Consider the following 17,998-nt stretch of genomic DNA (forward strand, 5'->3'; position numbering starts at 1 on the left):
CTCACCCGCCATTCACTGTCTGTCCCTATCGGAGGGGATTCACCCTCTCACCCCCCATTCACTGTCTGTCCCTATCGGAGGGGATTAATCCTCTCACCCCCCGTTCACTAACTGTCCCTATCGGAGGGGATTAACCCTCTCACCCGCCATTCACTGTCTGTCCCTTTCGGAGGGGATTCACCCTCTCACCCCGCATTCACTGTCTATCCCTATCGGAGGGGATTAACCCTCTCACCCCCCATTCACTGTCTGTCCCTATCGGAGGGGATTAACCCTCTCACCCCCCCATTCACTGTCTTTCCCTATCGGAGGGGATTAATCATCTCACCCCCCATTTACTGTCTGTCCCTATCGGAGGGGATTAACCCTCTCACCCCCCATTCACTGTCTGTCCCTATCGGAGGGGATTAACCCTCTCACCCCCCATTCACTGTCTGTCCCTATCGGAGGGGATTAACCCACTCACCCCCCATTCACTGTCTGTCCCTATCGGAGGGGATTAACCCACTCACCCCCCATTCACTGTCTGTCCCTATCGGAGGGGATTAACCCTCTCACCCCCCATTCACTGTCTGTCACTATCGGAGGGGATTAACCCTCTCACCCACCATTCACTGTCTGTCCCTATCGGAGGGGATTAACCCTCTCAACCCCCATTCCACTGTCTGTCCCTATATGAGGGGATTAACCCTCTCACCCCCCATTCACTGTCTGTCCCTATCGGAGGGATTTAACCCTCTCACACCCATTCACTGTCTGTCCCTATCGGAGGGGATTAACCCTCTCACCCCCCATTCACTGTCTGTCCCTATTGGAGGGGATTAACCCTCTCACCCCCCATTCACTGTCCCTATCAGAGGGGATTAACCCTCTCACCCCCCATTCACTGTCTGTCCCTATCGGAGGGGATTAACCCTCTCACCCCCCCATTCACTGTCTGTCCCTATCGGAGGGGATTAACCCTCTCACCTCCCCATTCACTGTCTGTCCCTATTGGAGGGGATTAACCCTCTCACCCCCCATTCACTGTCCCTATCAGAGGGGATTAACCCTCTCACCCCCCATTCACTGTCTGTCCCTATCGGAGGGGATTAACCCTCTCACCCCCCCATTCACTGTCTGTCCCTATTGGAGGCGATTAGCCCTCTCACCCCCCATTCACTGACTGTCCCTATCGGGGTGGATTAACCCTCTCACCCCCCCATTCACTGTCTGTCCCTATCGGAGTGGATTAACTCTCTCACCACTCATTCACTGTCTGCCCCTATCGGTGTGGATTAACACTCTCACCCTCACATTCACTGTCTGTCCCGATCGGAGGGGATTAACCCTCTCACCCCCATCAAAATCTGTTCCTATCGGAGGGGATTAACTCTCTCACCCCCCGTTCACTGTCTGCCCCTATCGGGGTGGATTAACCCTCTCACCCCCCCATTCACTGTCTGTCCCTATCGGAGTGGATTAACCCTCTCACCCCCCATTCACTGTCTGTCCCTATCAGAGGGGATTAACCGTCTCACCCCCCCATTCACTGTCTGTCCCTATCGCAGGGGATTAACCCTCACCCCCCATTCACTGTCTGTCCCTTTCGGAGTGGATTAACCCTCTCGCCCCTCATTCACTCTCTGTCGCTATGGGAGGGGATTAACCCTCTCACCCCCCCATTCACTGACTGTCCCTATCTGAGGGGATTAACTCTCTCACCCCCCATTCACTATCTGTCCCTATCAGAGGGGATTAACTCTCTCACCCCCCATTCACTCTCTGTCCCTATCGGAGGGGATTAACCCTCTCACCCCCCATTCACTGACTGTCCCTATCGGAGTGGATTAACCCTCTCACCCCCCATTCACTATCTGTCCCTATCGGAGGGGATGAACCCTCTCACCCCCCATTCACTGTCTGTCCCTATCAGAGTGGATTAACCCTCTCACCCCCATTCACTGCCTGTCCCTATTGGAGGGGATTAACTCTCTCACCCCCCATTCACTGTCTGTCTCTATCGGAGGGGATTAACCCTCTCACCCCCCATTCACTGTCTGTCCCTATCGGAGGGGATTAACCCACTCAAACCCCATTCACTGTCTGTCCCTATCGGAGGGGATTAACCCTCTCACCCCCGATTCACTGTCTGTCCCCATCGGAGGGGATTAACCCTCTCACCCCCGATTCACTGTCTGTCCCTATCGGAGGGGATTAACCCTCTCAACCCCCATTCACTCTCTTTCCCTATCGGAGGGGATTAACCCACTCACCCCCCATTCAATGTCTGTCCCTATCGGAGGGGATTAACCCTCTCACCCCCCATTCACTGTCTGTCCCTATTGGAGGGGATTAAACCACTCACCCCCCATTCACTGTCTGTCCCTATCGGAGGGGATTAACCCTCTCACCCCCCCATTCACTGTCTTTCCCTATCGGAGCGGATTAACCCTCTCACACCCCATTCACTGTCTGTCCCTATCGGAGGGGATTAACCCTCTCACCCCCCACATTCACTGTCTGTCCCTATCGGAGTGGATTAACCCTTTCACACCCCGTTCACTGTCTGTCCCTATCGGAGGGGATTAACCCTCTCACCCGCCATTCACTGTCTGTCCCTATCGGAGGGGATTCACCCTCTCACCCCCCATTCACTGTCTGTCCCTATCGGAGGGGATTAATCCTCTCACCCCCCGTTCACTAACTGTCCCTATCGGAGGGGATTAACCCTCTCACCCGCCATTCACTGTCTGTCCCTTTCGGAGGGGATTCACCCTCTCACCCCGCATTCACTGTCTATCCCTATCGGAGGGGATTAACCCTCTCACCCCCCATTCACTGTCTGTCCCTATCGGAGGGGATTAACCCTCTCACCCCCCCATTCACTGTCTTTCCCTATCGGAGGGGATTAATCATCTCACCCCCCCATTTACTGTCTGTCCCTATCGGAGGGGATTAACCCTCTCACCCCCCATTCACTGTCTGTCCCTATCGGAGGGGATTAACCCTCTCACCCCCCATTCACTGTCTGTCCCTATCGGAGGGGATTAACCCACTCACCCCCCATTCACTGTCTGTCCCTATCGGAGGGGATTAACCCACTCACCCCCCATTCACTGTCTGTCCCTATCGGAGGGGATTAACCCTCTCACCCCCCATTCACTGTCTGTCACTATCGGAGGGGATTAACCCTCTCACCCACCATTCACTGTCTGTCCCTATCGGAGGGGATTAACCCTCTCAACCCCCATTCCACTGTCTGTCCCTATATGAGGGGATTAACCCTCTCACCCCCCCATTCACTGTCTTTCCCTATCGGAGCGGATTAACCCTCTCACCCCCCATTCACTGTCTGTCCCTATCGGAGGGGATTAACCCTCTCACCCCCCATTCACTGTCTGTCCCTATCGGAGGGGATTAATCCTCTCACCCCCCGTTCACTAACTGTCCCTATCGGAGGGGATTAACCCTCTCACCCGCCATTCACTGTCTGTCCCTTTCGGAGGGGATTCACCCTCTCACCCCGCATTCACTGTCTATCCCTATCGGAGGGGATTAACCCTCTCACCCCCCATTCACTGTCTGTCCCTATCGGAGGGGATTAACCCTCTCACCCCCCCATTCACTGTCTTTCCCTATCGGAGGGGATTAATCATCTCACCCCCCCATTTACTGTCTGTCCCTATCGGAGGGGATTAACCCTCTCACCCCCCATTCACTGTCTGTCCCTATCGGAGGGGATTAACCCTCTCACCCCCCATTCACTGTCTGTCCCTATCGGAGGGGATTAACCCACTCACCCCCCATTCACTGTCTGTCCCTATCGGAGGGGATTAACCCACTCACCCCCCATTCACTGTCTGTCCCTATCGGAGGGGATTAACCCTCTCACCCCCCATTCACTGTCTGTCACTATCGGAGGGGATTAACCCTCTCACCCACCATTCACTGTCTGTCCCTATCGGAGGGGATTAACCCTCTCAACCCCCATTCCACTGTCTGTCCCTATATGAGGGGATTAACCCTCTCACCCCCCATTCACTGTCTGTCCCTATCGGAGGGATTTAACCCTCTCACACCCATTCACTGTCTGTCCCTATCGGAGGGGATTAACCCTCTCACCCCCCATTCACTGTCTGTCTCTATCGGAGGGGATTAACCCACTTACCCCCCATTCACTGTCTGTCCCTATCGAAGTGAATTAACCCTCTCAACCCCCGTTCACTGGCTGTCCCTAACGGAGGGGATTAACTCTCTCACCCCCCCATTCACTGTCTGTCACTATCGGAGGGGATTAACCCTCTCACCCCCAAGTCACTGTCCCTATCGGAGGGGATTAACCCTCTCACCCCCAAGTCACTGTCCCTATCGGAGCGGATTAACCCTCTCACCCCACCCCCATTCACTGTCTGGCCCTTCAGAGGGGATTAACCCTCTCACTCCCCATTCTCTGTCTGTCCCTTCAGAGGGGATTAACCCTTTCATCCACAAGTCACTGTCCCTATCATAGGGGATTAAGCCTCTCACCCCCCCATTCACTGACTGTCCCTATCGGAGTGGATTAACTCGCTCACCCCCCATTCACTGTCTGACCCTATCGGAGTGGATTAACCCATTCACCCCCCATTCACTGTCTGTCACTATCGGAGGGGATTAACTCACTCACCCCCCATTCACTGTCTGTCCCTATCGGAGTGGATTAACCCTTTCACCCCCCATTCACTGTCTGTCCCTATTGGAGGGGATTAACCCTCTCACCCCCCATTTACTGTCCCTATCAGAGGGGATTAACCCTCTCACCCCCCATTCACTGTCTGTCCCTATCGGAGGGGATTAACCCTCTCACCCCCCCCATTCACTGTCTGTCCCTATTGGAGGGGATTAGCCCTCTCACCCCCCATTCACTGACTGTCCCTATCGGGGTGGATTAAACCTCTCACCCCCCCATTCACTGTGTGTCCCTATCGGAGTGGATTAACTCTCTCACCACTCATTCACTGTCTGCCCCTATCGGTGTGGATTAATACTCTCACCCCCACATTCACTGTCTGTCCCGATCGGAGGGGATTAACCCTCTCACCCCCATCAAAAGTCTGTCCCTATCAGAGGGGATTAACTCTCTCACCCCCCGTTCACTGTCTGCCCCTATCGGGGTGGATTAACCCTCTCACCCCCCCATTCACTGTCTGTCCCTATCGGAGTGGATTAACCCTCTCACCCCCCATTCACTGTCTGTCCCTATCAGAGGGGATTAACCGTCTCACCCCCCCATTCACTGTCTGTCCCTATCGCAGGGGATTAACCCTCACCCCCCATTCACTGTCTGTCCCTATCGCAAGGGATTAACCCTCACCCCCCATTCACTGTCTATCCCTATCGGAGTGGATTAACCCTCTCGCCCCTCATTCGCTCTCTGTCGCTATGGGAGGGGATTAACCCTCTCACCCCCCCATTCACTGACTGTCCCTATCTGAGGGGATTAACTCTCTCACCCCCCATTCACTATCTGTCCCTATCAGAGGGGATTAACTCTCTCACCCCCATTTACAATCTGTCCCTATCGGAGGGGATTAACCCTCTCACCCCCCATTCATTATCTGTCCCTATCGGAGGGGAAAACCCTCTCACCCCCCATTCACTGACTGTCCCTATCAGAGTGGATTAACCCTCTCACCCCCCATTCACTATCTGTCCCTATCGGAGGGGATTAACACTCTCACCCCCCATTCACTGTCTGTCCCTATCAGAGGGGATTAAGCCTCTCACGCCCCCATTCACTGACTGTCCCTATCGGAGTGGATTAACCCTCTCACCCCCATTCACTACCTGTCCCTATCGGAGGGGATTAACCCTCTCACCCCCATTCACTGCCTGTCCCTATTGGAGGGGATTAACCCTCTCACCCCCCATTCACTGTCTGTCCCTATCAGAGGGGATTAACTCTCTCACCCCCCCATTCACTGTCTGTCACTATCGGAGGGGATTAACCCTCTCACCCCCAAGTCACTGTCCCTATCGGAGGGGATTAACCCTCTCACCCCCAAGTCACTGTCCCTATCGGAGCGGATTAACCCTCTCACCCCACCCCCATTCACTGTCTGGCCCTTCAGAGGGGATTAACCCTCTCACTCCCCATTCTCTGTCTGTCCCTTCAGAGGGGATTAACCCTCTCACCCACAAGTCACTGTCCCTATCATAGGGGATTAAGCCTCTCACCCCCCCATTCACTGACTGTCCCTATCGGAGTGGATTAACTCGCTCACCCCCCATTCACTGTCTGACCCTATCGGAGTGGATTAACCCATTCACCCCCCATTCACTGTCTGTCACTAGCGGAGGGGATTAACTCACTCACCCCCCATTCACTGTCTGTCCCTATCGGAGTGGATTAACCCTTTCACCCCCCATTCACTTTCTGTCACTATCGGAGGGGATTAACCCTCTCACCCCCCATTCACTTTCTGTATCTTCAGAGGGGATTAACCCTCTCACCCCCCCATTCACTGACTGTCCCTATCGGAGTGGATTAACTCACTCACCCCCCATTCACTGTCTGTCCCTATCGGAGGGGATTAAACCTCTCACCCCACATTCACTGTCTGTCCCTATCGGAGGGGATTAACCCTCTCACCCCCCCATTCACTGTCCGTCCCTATCGGAGGGGATTAACCCTCTCACCCCCCCATTCACTGTCTGTCCCTATCGGAGTGGATTAACCCTCTCACCCCCCGTTCACTCTCTGTCCCTATCGGAGGGGATTAACCCTCTCACCCCCCCATTCACTGTCTGTCCCTATCGGAGGGGATTAACCCTCTCACCCCACATTCACTGTCTGTCCCTATCGGAGGGGATTAACCCTTTCACCCCACATTCGCTGTCTGTCCCTATCGGAGGTGATTAACCCTCTCACCCCCCCGTTCACTGTCTGTTCCTATCGGAGTGGATGAACCCTCTCACCCCCCATTCACTGTCCCTATCAGAGGGGATTAACCCTCTCACCCGCCATTCACTGTCTGTCCCTATCGGAGGGGATTCACCCTCTCACCCCCCATTCACTGTCTGTCCCTATCGGAGGGGATTAATCCTCTCACCCCCCGTTCACTAACTGTCCCTATCGGAGGGGATTAACCCTCTCACCCGCCATTCACTGTCTGTCCCTTTCGGAGGGGATTCACCCTCTCACCCCGCATTCACTGTCTATCCCTATCGGAGGGGATTAACCCTCTCACCCCCCATTCACTGTCTGTCCCTATCGGAGGGGATTAACCCTCTCACCCCCCCATTCACTGTCTTTCCCTATCGGAGGGGATTAATCATCTCACCCCCCCATTTACTGTCTGTCCCTATCGGAGGGGATTAACCCTCTCACCCCCCATTCACTGTCTGTCCCTATCGGAGGGGATTAACCCTCTCACCCCCCATTCACTGTCTGTCCCTATCGGAGGGGATTAACCCACTCACCCCCCATTCACTGTCTGTCCCTATCGGAGGGGATTAACCCACTCACCCCCCATTCACTGTCTGTCCCTATCGGAGGGGATTAACCCTCTCACCCCCCATTCACTGTCTGTCACTATCGGAGGGGATTAACCCTCTCACCCACCATTCACTGTCTGTCCCTATCGGAGGGGATTAACCCTCTCAACCCCCATTCCACTGTCTGTCCCTATATGAGGGGATTAACCCTCTCACCCCCCCATTCACTGTCTTTCCCTATCGGAGCGGATTAACCCTCTCACCCCCCATTCACTGTCTGTCCCTATCGGAGGGGATTAACCCTCTCACCCCCCACATTCACTGTCTGTCCCTATCGGAGTGGATTAACCCTTTCACACCCCGTTCACTGTCTGTCCCTATCGGAGGGGATTAACCCTCTCACCCGCCATTCACTGTCTGTCCCTATCGGAGGGGATTCACCCTCTCACCCCCCATTCACTGTCTGTCCCTATCGGAGGGGATTAATCCTCTCACCCCCCGTTCACTAACTGTCCCTATCGGAGGGGATTAACCCTCTCACCCGCCATTCACTGTCTGTCCCTTTCGGAGGGGATTCACCCTCTCACCCCGCATTCACTGTCTATCCCTATCGGAGGGGATTAACCCTCTCACCCCCCATTCACTGTCTGTCCCTATCGGAGGGGATTAACCCTCTCACCCCCCCATTCACTGTCTTTCCCTATCGGAGGGGATTAATCATCTCACCCCCCCATTTACTGTCTGTCCCTATCGGAGGGGATTAACCCTCTCACCCCCCATTCACTGTCTGTCCCTATCGGAGGGGATTAACCCTCTCACCCCCCATTCACTGTCTGTCCCTATCGGAGGGGATTAACCCACTCACCCCCCATTCACTGTCTGTCCCTATCGGAGGGGATTAACCCACTCACCCCCCATTCACTGTCTGTCCCTATCGGAGGGGATTAACCCTCTCACCCCCCATTCACTGTCTGTCACTATCGGAGGGGATTAACCCTCTCACCCACCATTCACTGTCTGTCCCTATCGGAGGGGATTAACCCTCTCAACCCCCATTCCACTGTCTGTCCCTATATGAGGGGATTAACCCTCTCACCCCCCATTCACTGTCTGTCCCTATCGGAGGGATTTAACCCTCTCACACCCATTCACTGTCTGTCCCTATCGGAGGGGATTAACCCTCTCACCCCCCATTCACTGTCTGTCTCTATCGGAGGGGATTAACCCACTTACCCCCCATTCACTGTCTGTCCCTATCGAAGTGAATTAACCCTCTCAACCCCCGTTCACTGGCTGTCCCGAACGGAGGGGATTAACTCTCTCACCCCCCCATTCACTGTCTGTCACTATCGGAGGGGATTAACCCTCTCACCCCCAAGTCACTGTCCCTATCGGAGGGGATTAACCCTCTCACCCCCAAGTCACTGTCCCTATCGGAGCGGATTAACCCTCTCACCCCACCCCCATTCACTGTCTGGCCCTTCAGAGGGGATTAACCCTCTCACTCCCCATTCTCTGTCTGTCCCTTCAGAGGGGATTAACCCTTTCATCCACAAGTCACTGTCCCTATCATAGGGGATTAAGCCTCTCACCCCCCCATTCACTGACTGTCCCTATCGGAGTGGATTAACTCGCTCACCCCCCATTCACTGTCTGACCCTATCGGAGTGGATTAACCCATTCACCCCCCATTCACTGTCTGTCACTATCGGAGGGGATTAACTCACTCACCCCCCATTCACTGTCTGTCCCTATCGGAGTGGATTAACCCTTTCACCCCCCATTCACTGTCTGTCCCTATTGGAGGGGATTAACCCTCTCACCCCCCATTTACTGTCCCTATCAGAGGGGATTAACCCTCTCACCCCCCATTCACTGTCTGTCCCTATCGGAGGGGATTAACCCTCTCACCCCCCCCATTCACTGTCTGTCCCTATTGGAGGGGATTAGCCCTCTCACCCCCCATTCACTGACTGTCCCTATCGGGGTGGATTAAACCTCTCACCCCCCCATTCACTGTGTGTCCCTATCGGAGTGGATTAACTCTCTCACCACTCATTCACTGTCTGCCCCTATCGGTGTGGATTAATACTCTCACCCCCACATTCACTGTCTGTCCCGATCGGAGGGGATTAACCCTCTCACCCCCATCAAAAGTCTGTCCCTATCAGAGGGGATTAACTCTCTCACCCCCCGTTCACTGTCTGCCGCTATCGGGGTGGATTAACCCTCTCACCCCCCCATTCACTGTCTGTCCCTATCGGAGTGGATTAACCCTCTCACCCCCCATTCACTGTCTGTCCCTATCAGAGGGGATTAACCGTCTCACCCCCCCATTCACTGTCTGTCCCTATCGCAGGGGATTAACCCTCACCCCCCATTCACTGTCTGTCCCTATCGCAAGGGATTAACCCTCACCCCCCATTCACTGTCTATCCCTATCGGAGTGGATTAACCCTCTCGCCCCTCATTCGCTCTCTGTCGCTATGGGAGGGGATTAACCCTCTCACCCCCCCATTCACTGACTGTCCCTATCTGAGGGGATTAACTCTCTCACCCCCCATTCACTATCTGTCCCTATCAGAGGGGATTAACTCTCTCACCCCCATTTACAATCTGTCCCTATCGGAGGGGATTAACCCTCTCACCCCCCATTCATTATCTGTCCCTATCGGAGGGGAAAACCCTCTCACCCCCCATTCACTGACTGTCCCTATCAGAGTGGATTAACCCTCTCACCCCCCATTCACTATCTGTCCCTATCGGAGGGGATTAACACTCTCACCCCCCATTCACTGTCTGTCCCTATCAGAGGGGATTAAGCCTCTCACGCCCCCATTCACTGACTGTCCCTATCGGAGTGGATTAACCCTCTCACCCCCATTCACTACCTGTCCCTATCGGAGGGGATTAACCCTCTCACCCCCATTCACTGCCTGTCCCTATTGGAGGGGATTAACCCTCTCACCCCCCATTCACTGTCTGTCCCTATCAGAGGGGATTAACTCTCTCACCCCCCCATTCACTGTCTGTCACTATCGGAGGGGATTAACCCTCTCACCCCCAAGTCACTGTCCCTATCGGAGGGGATTAACCCTCTCACCCCCAAGTCACTGTCCCTATCGGAGCGGATTAACCCTCTCACCCCACCCCCATTCACTGTCTGGCCCTTCAGAGGGGATTAACCCTCTCACTCCCCATTCTCTGTCTGTCCCTTCAGAGGGGATTAACCCTCTCACCCACAAGTCACTGTCCCTATCATAGGGGATTAAGCCTCTCACCCCCCCATTCACTGACTGTCCCTATCGGAGTGGATTAACTCGCTCACCCCCCATTCACTGTCTGACCCTATCGGAGTGGATTAACCCATTCACCCCCCATTCACTGTCTGTCACTAGCGGAGGGGATTAACTCACTCACCCCCCATTCACTGTCTGTCCCTATCGGAGTGGATTAACCCTTTCACCCCCCATTCACTTTCTGTCACTATCGGAGGGGATTAACCCTCTCACCCCCCATTCACTTTCTGTATCTTCAGAGGGGATTAACCCTCTCACCCCCCCATTCACTGACTGTCCCTATCGGAGTGGATTAACTCACTCACCCCCCATTCACTGTCTGTCCCTATCGGAGGGGATTAAACCTCTCACCCCACATTCACTGTCTGTCCCTATCGGAGGGGATTAACCCTCTCACCCCCCCATTCACTGTCCGTCCCTATCGGAGGGGATTAACCCTCTCACCCCCCCATTCACTGTCTGTCCCTATCGGAGTGGATTAACCCTCTCACCCCCCGTTCACTCTCTGTCCCTATCGGAGGGGATTAACCCTCTCACCCCCCCATTCACTGTCTGTCCCTATCGGAGGGGATTAACCCTCTCACCCCACATTCACTGTCTGTCCCTATCGGAGGGGATTAACCCTTTCACCCCACATTCGCTGTCTGTCCCTATCGGAGGTGATTAACCCTCTCACCCCCCCGTTCACTGTCTGTTCCTATCGGAGTGGATGAACCCTCTCACCCCCCATTCACTGTCCCTATCAGAGGGGATTAACCCTCTCACCCCCCATTCATTGTCTGTCCCGATCGGAGGGGATTAACCCTCTCACCTCCCCATTCACTGTCTGTCCCTATCGGAGGGGATTAACCCACTCACCCCCCATTCACTGTCTGTCCCTATCGGAGGGGATTAACCCACTCACCCCCCATTCACTGTCTGACCCTATCGGAGGGGATTAACCCTCTCACCCCCCATTCACTGTCTGTCACTATCGGAGGGGATTAACCCTCTCACCCACCATTCACTGTCTGTCCCTATCGGAGGGGATTAACCCTCTCACCCCCCATTCCACTGTCTGTCCCTATCGGAGGGGATTAACCCTCTCACCCCCCATTCACTGTCTGTCCCTATCGGAGGGATTTAACCCTCTCACACCCATTCACTGTCTGTCCCTATCGGAGGGGATTAACCCTCTCACCCCCCATTCACTGTCTGTCTCTATCGGAGGGGATTAACCCACTTACCCCCCATTCACTGTCTGTCCCTATCGAAGGGAATTAACCCTCTCAACACCCGTTCACTGGCTGTCCCTAACGGAGGGGATTAACTCTCTCACCCCCCCATTCACTGTCTGTCACTATCGGAGGGGATTAACCCTCTCACCCCCAAGTCACTGTCCCTATCGGAGGGGATTAACCCTCTCACCCCCAAGTCACTGTCCCTAACGGAGCGGATTAACCCTCTCACCCCACCCCCATTCACTGTCTGGCCCTTCAGAGGGGATTAACCCTCTCACTCCCCATTCTCTGTCTGTCCCTTCAGAGGGGATTAACCCTCTCACCCACAAGTCACTGTCCCTATCATAGGGGATTAAGCCTCTCACCCCCCCATTCACTGACTGTCCCTATCGGAGTGGATTAACTCGCTCACCCCCCATTCACTGTCTGACCCTATCGGAGTGGATTAACCCATTCACCCCCCATTCACTGTCTGTCACTATCGGAGGGGATTAACTCACTCACCCCCCATTCACTGTCTGTCCCTATCGGAGTGGATTAACCCTTTCACCCCCCATTCACTGTCTGTCACTATCGGAGGGGATTAACCCTCTCACCCCCCATTCACTTTCTGTATCTTCAGAGGGGATTAACCCTCTCACCCCCAAGTCACTGTCTCTATCAGAGGGGATTAACCCTCTCACCCCCCCATTCACTGACTGTCCCTATCGGAGTGGATTAACTCACTCAATATAATACAATACAATACAAATCGCTTTATTGGCATGATAAGGTACATCTTATGTTGCCAAAGCATCAAAATACATTTATGGTTGAACACATAAATGCGGTTCCATTCATACAGTGTATAAACAGGTATATCCCTGAGTTTATAAATATATTTTCGCCTTGTTTATATATACTCTTGTCTTAGTTTACTGGTTGTCCCTCTGTTCATGGCAAGCTGTAACATAGTGTGCCGCCAGTGTTACACAGCTTCTCTCCTCCCCCAGTAGGAATGGGAGTTTTTGGTTGTCAGTCAGATTTCTGAATTCAGGGCATATTTGTGAGAATTTTTGATAGAAATTCTCTCTGATGCCCTGATATTTTCCACAGGCTGTGAGGAAGTGCATCTCTGTCTCCACCACTCCCTGACTGCAGTGAGAGCATATCCTGTCTTCTCTTGGCAGCCTGGTCTGCCTGTGTCTGCCTTTTTCGATCGCTAGGCTATGTTCGCTAAGTCTGTACCTTGTCAAGGTTCTTCTCAGTTTGTTATCCTTTACCATGGTCAGGTAATCAGCTATGTTGTATTGTCTGTTTAGGGCCAAGTAGCAATTGAGTTTGCTTTGGGTTTTTGTTGTTTCTGCCCAATATGACAGATATTTTTCCTTTTGCTTAGCGACGATTGTGTTGGGTCGAATTCTTTGTGTTACCCTGTCACTGTCCTGGGGCTGGTTATTGTTAGTATTGTTATTAGTTACTTTATTGAGTCCCAGGACTAGTTGACTGAGGGTATTCTTCTTTATGGTCAGCTCTTGGCATTTCAGGGCGTCGTAGTGATAGCATTGGGGGTTGCTCATTTGTAGGTGATTCCAAAATTTGGTGGCTCTTTTTTGGATAGTGATTATTAATGGGTATTGGCCTAGTTCCGCCCTGCATGCGTTGTTTACTGTTTTCCTTTGAGTCCGGAGGATACTTTTACAGAATTCCGCATGTAGGATCTCAATTGGGTGTTTGTCCCATTTTGCAAAATCTTGTTGTGTTAGTGGTCCCCAGACCTCACTGCCATAGAGTGCAATTGGTTCAATTACTGATTTGAAAATTTTGAGCCAAATGCTAATTGGGATTTCTATTTGGATTGATTTTTTGATGGCATAGAAAGCCCTTCTTGCTTTCTCTTTCAGTTCATTCACAGCCAGTTTGAAGTTTCCCGTAGAACTGATTTTTAAGCCCAAGTATGTGTAGTGAGTGGTTTGTTCAATTTTGGTTGTTCCTACTGTGAAATTTATTGTGGGTCCATGTTGTTTGGATCTTTGCTGGGACACAAGGACTTTGGTTTTTTGGGGATTTATTGTCAGGGCCCAAGTCTGGCAGTACGACTCCAGCAGGTCCAGGTTCTGCTGTAGACCCTCCTTAGTTGGTGACAGCAGAACCAGGTCGTCGGCATAGAGGAGGAATTTAACCTTGGATTCATATAGGGTGAGGCCGGGTGCTGTAGATTGTTCAAGTAGTTTTGCCAATCCATTAATGTAAATATTAAAGAGTGTCGGTGAGATTGGCGAGCCCTGCGTCACCCCCCGCCCCTGTGGGAAGTATTTTGTTTGTTTGTCTCCAATTTTAACTGCACATTTATTGTTTGTATACATTGATTTAATTACATCATATGTTTTACCTCCTACCCCGCTTTCGATAAGTTTCAGGAATAAACCGTCATGCCAGATGGAGTCGAAAGCCTTCTGGAAATCTACAAAGCATGCGTAGATTTTGCTTTTGTTATGGTGAACGTGTTTGTCAATTAGGGTCTGTAGGGTGAAGATATGATCAGATGTTCTATAGTTTGGCAGGAATCCAATTTGGCTTTTACTCAAGACATTGTGCTCTTCAAGGAAGTTTATAAGTCTTTTGTTTATGATGCTACAGAATACCTTCCCCAGGTTACTGTTTACACAGATGCCTCGATAGTTGTTTGGGTCGATTTTGTCCCCACTTTTGTATATGGGTGTTATGAGTCCTTTGTTCCAGATGTCTGGGAAATAACCGACACTCAGAACCAAGTTGAAGAGTTTTAGGATAGCCAGTTTCAGTTTGTCGTCTGCGTGTTTAATCATCTCGTTTAGTATGCCGTCTGTCCCGCAAGCTTTTCCTGGTCGCAGGTCCTTGAGTTTTTCAAGAAGTTCTTTTTCTGTTATTATGGCGTCTAGCGGGTTTTGGTTATCTTTTATGGCCATTTCAAGCTTTTCAAGTTTTTTGCGTATTTGGTGTTGCTCTGGTCCTAGTGTGTTTTTCTGGTATAATTTTTCAAAGTGGTTTACCCATGTGTCCCCATTTTGAATGGACAAATCGTCGTGTTGTTTTTTGTGTAGTGTTTTCAAGTTGTCCCAGAAACAATTCGACTCAATGGATTCCTCCATGGAGCTGAGTGTATTCTTAATAAATTGCTCTTTTTTGGTCCTGAGTGTGTTTCTGTATTGTGTTAGCGTCTGACAATAAGTAAGGCGTAATTCCTCGTTTTCTGGATGTCTGTGTTTTTGGTTTGATAGTTTTCTAAGTTTTTTCCTCATGTTATGGCAATCATGGTCAAACCATTTTTCATAGTTTTTTGTTTTGGGTTTGTTCTTGCGAGCTTTCAAGTTTGCATTTGTTGCCAAATTATCAAAAATATTGTTTAGTTTACTAACTGCCCGGTTTACGCCTTCTTTATTGTGAGTGTATATGTTATCCAGAAAGGTGTCTAAGAGAGCTTGAGTTGATGCATTGCTAATTGTTTTCTGGTATTTTTCCATGTCGTTTTTGGCCCATCTGTACGATTTTTTGGTGTTGTACAGTTTACTGGGTTGTGTTTCTATGTTGTTTGTTTCTGTCTTTTTGAGAAACATAGTAATTTGACTGTGATCTGACAGTGTTGTTTGTGGTTTGACTGTGAATGCTCTGAAAGAGGATGGGTCCAAGTCTGTAATCATATAGTCTACTGTGCTGCAGCCAAGAGGTGAGCAGTAGGTCGATCTTCCTAGGAGGTCTCCTATGAACCTACCATTGACAATGTACAGACCCAGGTATCGACAGAGCTGTAGTAGCTGTTTACCGTTGGTATTTGACTGCTTGTCGCAGTTATGCCTGTATGGAAGGGAAGGGATGTCAAAGTGGTTATTCCCGAATACGTAATTGTTTCCCTGATTATTGGTGAAGTCTGGTTCACTCACCCCCCATTCACTGTCTGTCCCTATCGGAGGGGATTAAACCTCTCACCCCACATTCACTGTCTGTCCCTATCGGAGGGGATTAACCCTCTCACCCCCCCATTCACTGTCCGTCCCTATCGGAGGGGATTAACCCTCTCACCCCCCCATTCACTGTCTGTCCCTATCGGAGTGGATTAACCCTCTCACCCCCCGTTCACTGTCTGTCCCTATCGGAGGGGATTAACCCTCTCACCCCCCCATTCACTGTCTGTCCCTATCGGAGGGGATTAACCCTCTCACCCCACATTCACTGTCTGTCCCTATCGGAGGGGATTAACCCTCTCACCCCACATTCGCTGTCTGTCCCTATCGGAGGGGATTAACCCTCTCACCCCCCCATTCACTGTCTGTTCCTATCGGAGTGGATGAACCCTCTCACCCCCCATTCACTGTCCCTATCAGAGGGGATTAACCCTCTCACCCCCCATTCACTGTCTGTCCCGATCGGAGGGGATTAACCCTCTCACCTCCCCATTCACTGTCTGTCCCTATTGGAGGGGATTAACCCTCTCACCCCCCATTTACTGTCCCTATCAGAGGGGATTAACCCTCTCACCCCCCATTCACTGTCTGTCCCTATCGGAGGGGATTAACCCTCTCACCCCCCCATTCACTGTCTGTCCCTATTGGAGGGGATTAGCCCTCTCACCCCCCATTCACTGACTGTCCCTATCGGGGTGGATTAAACCTCTCACCCCCCCATTCACTGTGTGTCCCTATCGGAGTGGATTAACTCTCTCACCACTCATTCACTGTCTGCCCCTATCGGTGTGGATTAATACTCTCACCCCCACATTCACTGTCTGTCCCGATCGGAGGGGATTAACCCTCTCACCCCCATCAAAAGTCTGTCCCTATCAGAGGGGATTAACTCTCTCACCCCCCGTTCACTGTCTGCCCCTATCGGGGTGGATTAACCCTCTCACCCCCCCATTCACTGTCTGTCCCTATCGGAGTGGATTAACCCTCTCACCCCCCATTCACTGTCTGTCCCTATCAGAGGGGATTAACCGTCTCACCCCCCCATTCACTGTCTGTCCCTATCGCAGGGGATTAACCCTCACCCCCCATTCACTGTCTGTCCCTATCGCAAGGGATTAACCCTCACCCCCCATTCACTGTCTATCACTATCGGAGTGGATTAACCCTCTCGCCCCTCATTCGCTCTCTGTCGCTATGGGAGGGGATTAACCCTCTCACCCCCCCATTCACTGACTGTCCCTATCAGAGTGGATTAACCCTCTCACCCCCCATTCACTATCTGTCCCTATCGGAGGGGATTAACCCTCTCACCCCCCATTCACTGTCTGTCCCTATCAGAGGGGATTAAGCCTCTCACGCCCCCATTCACTGACTGTCCCTATCGGAGTGGATTAACCCTCTCACCCCCATTCACTACCTGTCCCTATCGGAGGGGATTAACCCTCTCACCCCCATTCACTGCCTGTCCCTATTGGAGGGGATTAACCCTCTCACCCCCCATTCACTGTCTGTCCCTATCAGAGGGGATTAACTCTCTCACCCCCCCATTCACTGTCTGTCACTATCGGAGGGGATTAACCCTCTCACCCCCAAGTCACTGTCCCTATCGGAGGGGATTAACCCTCTCACCCCCAAGTCGCTGTCCCTATCGGAGCGGATTAACCCTCTCACCCCACCCCCATTCACTGTCTGGCCCTTCAGAGGGGATTAACCCTCTCACTCCCCATTCTCTGTCTGTCCCTTCAGAGGGGATTAACCCTCTCACCCACAAGTCACAGTCCCTATCATAGGGGATTAAGCCTCTCACCCCCCCATTCACTGACTGTCCCTATCGGAGTGGATTAACTCGCTTACCCCCCATTCACTGTCTGACCCTATCGGAGTGGATTAACCCATTCACCCCCCATTCACTGTCTGTCACTAGCGGAGGGGATTAACTCACTCACCCCCCATTCACTGTCTGTCCCTATCGGAGTGGATTAACCCTTTCACCCCCCATTCACTGTCTGTCACTATCGGAGGGGATTAACCCTCTCACCCCCCATTCACTTTCTGTATCTTCAGAGGGGATTAACCCTCTCACCCCCCCATTCACTGACTG

Source organism: Somniosus microcephalus, chromosome 4 (assembly GCF_052327205.1).
Source record: "Somniosus microcephalus isolate GS21.2 chromosome 4, FLI_Smic_1.0, whole genome shotgun sequence".
NCBI lineage: Eukaryota > Metazoa > Chordata > Chondrichthyes > Squaliformes > Somniosidae > Somniosus > Somniosus microcephalus.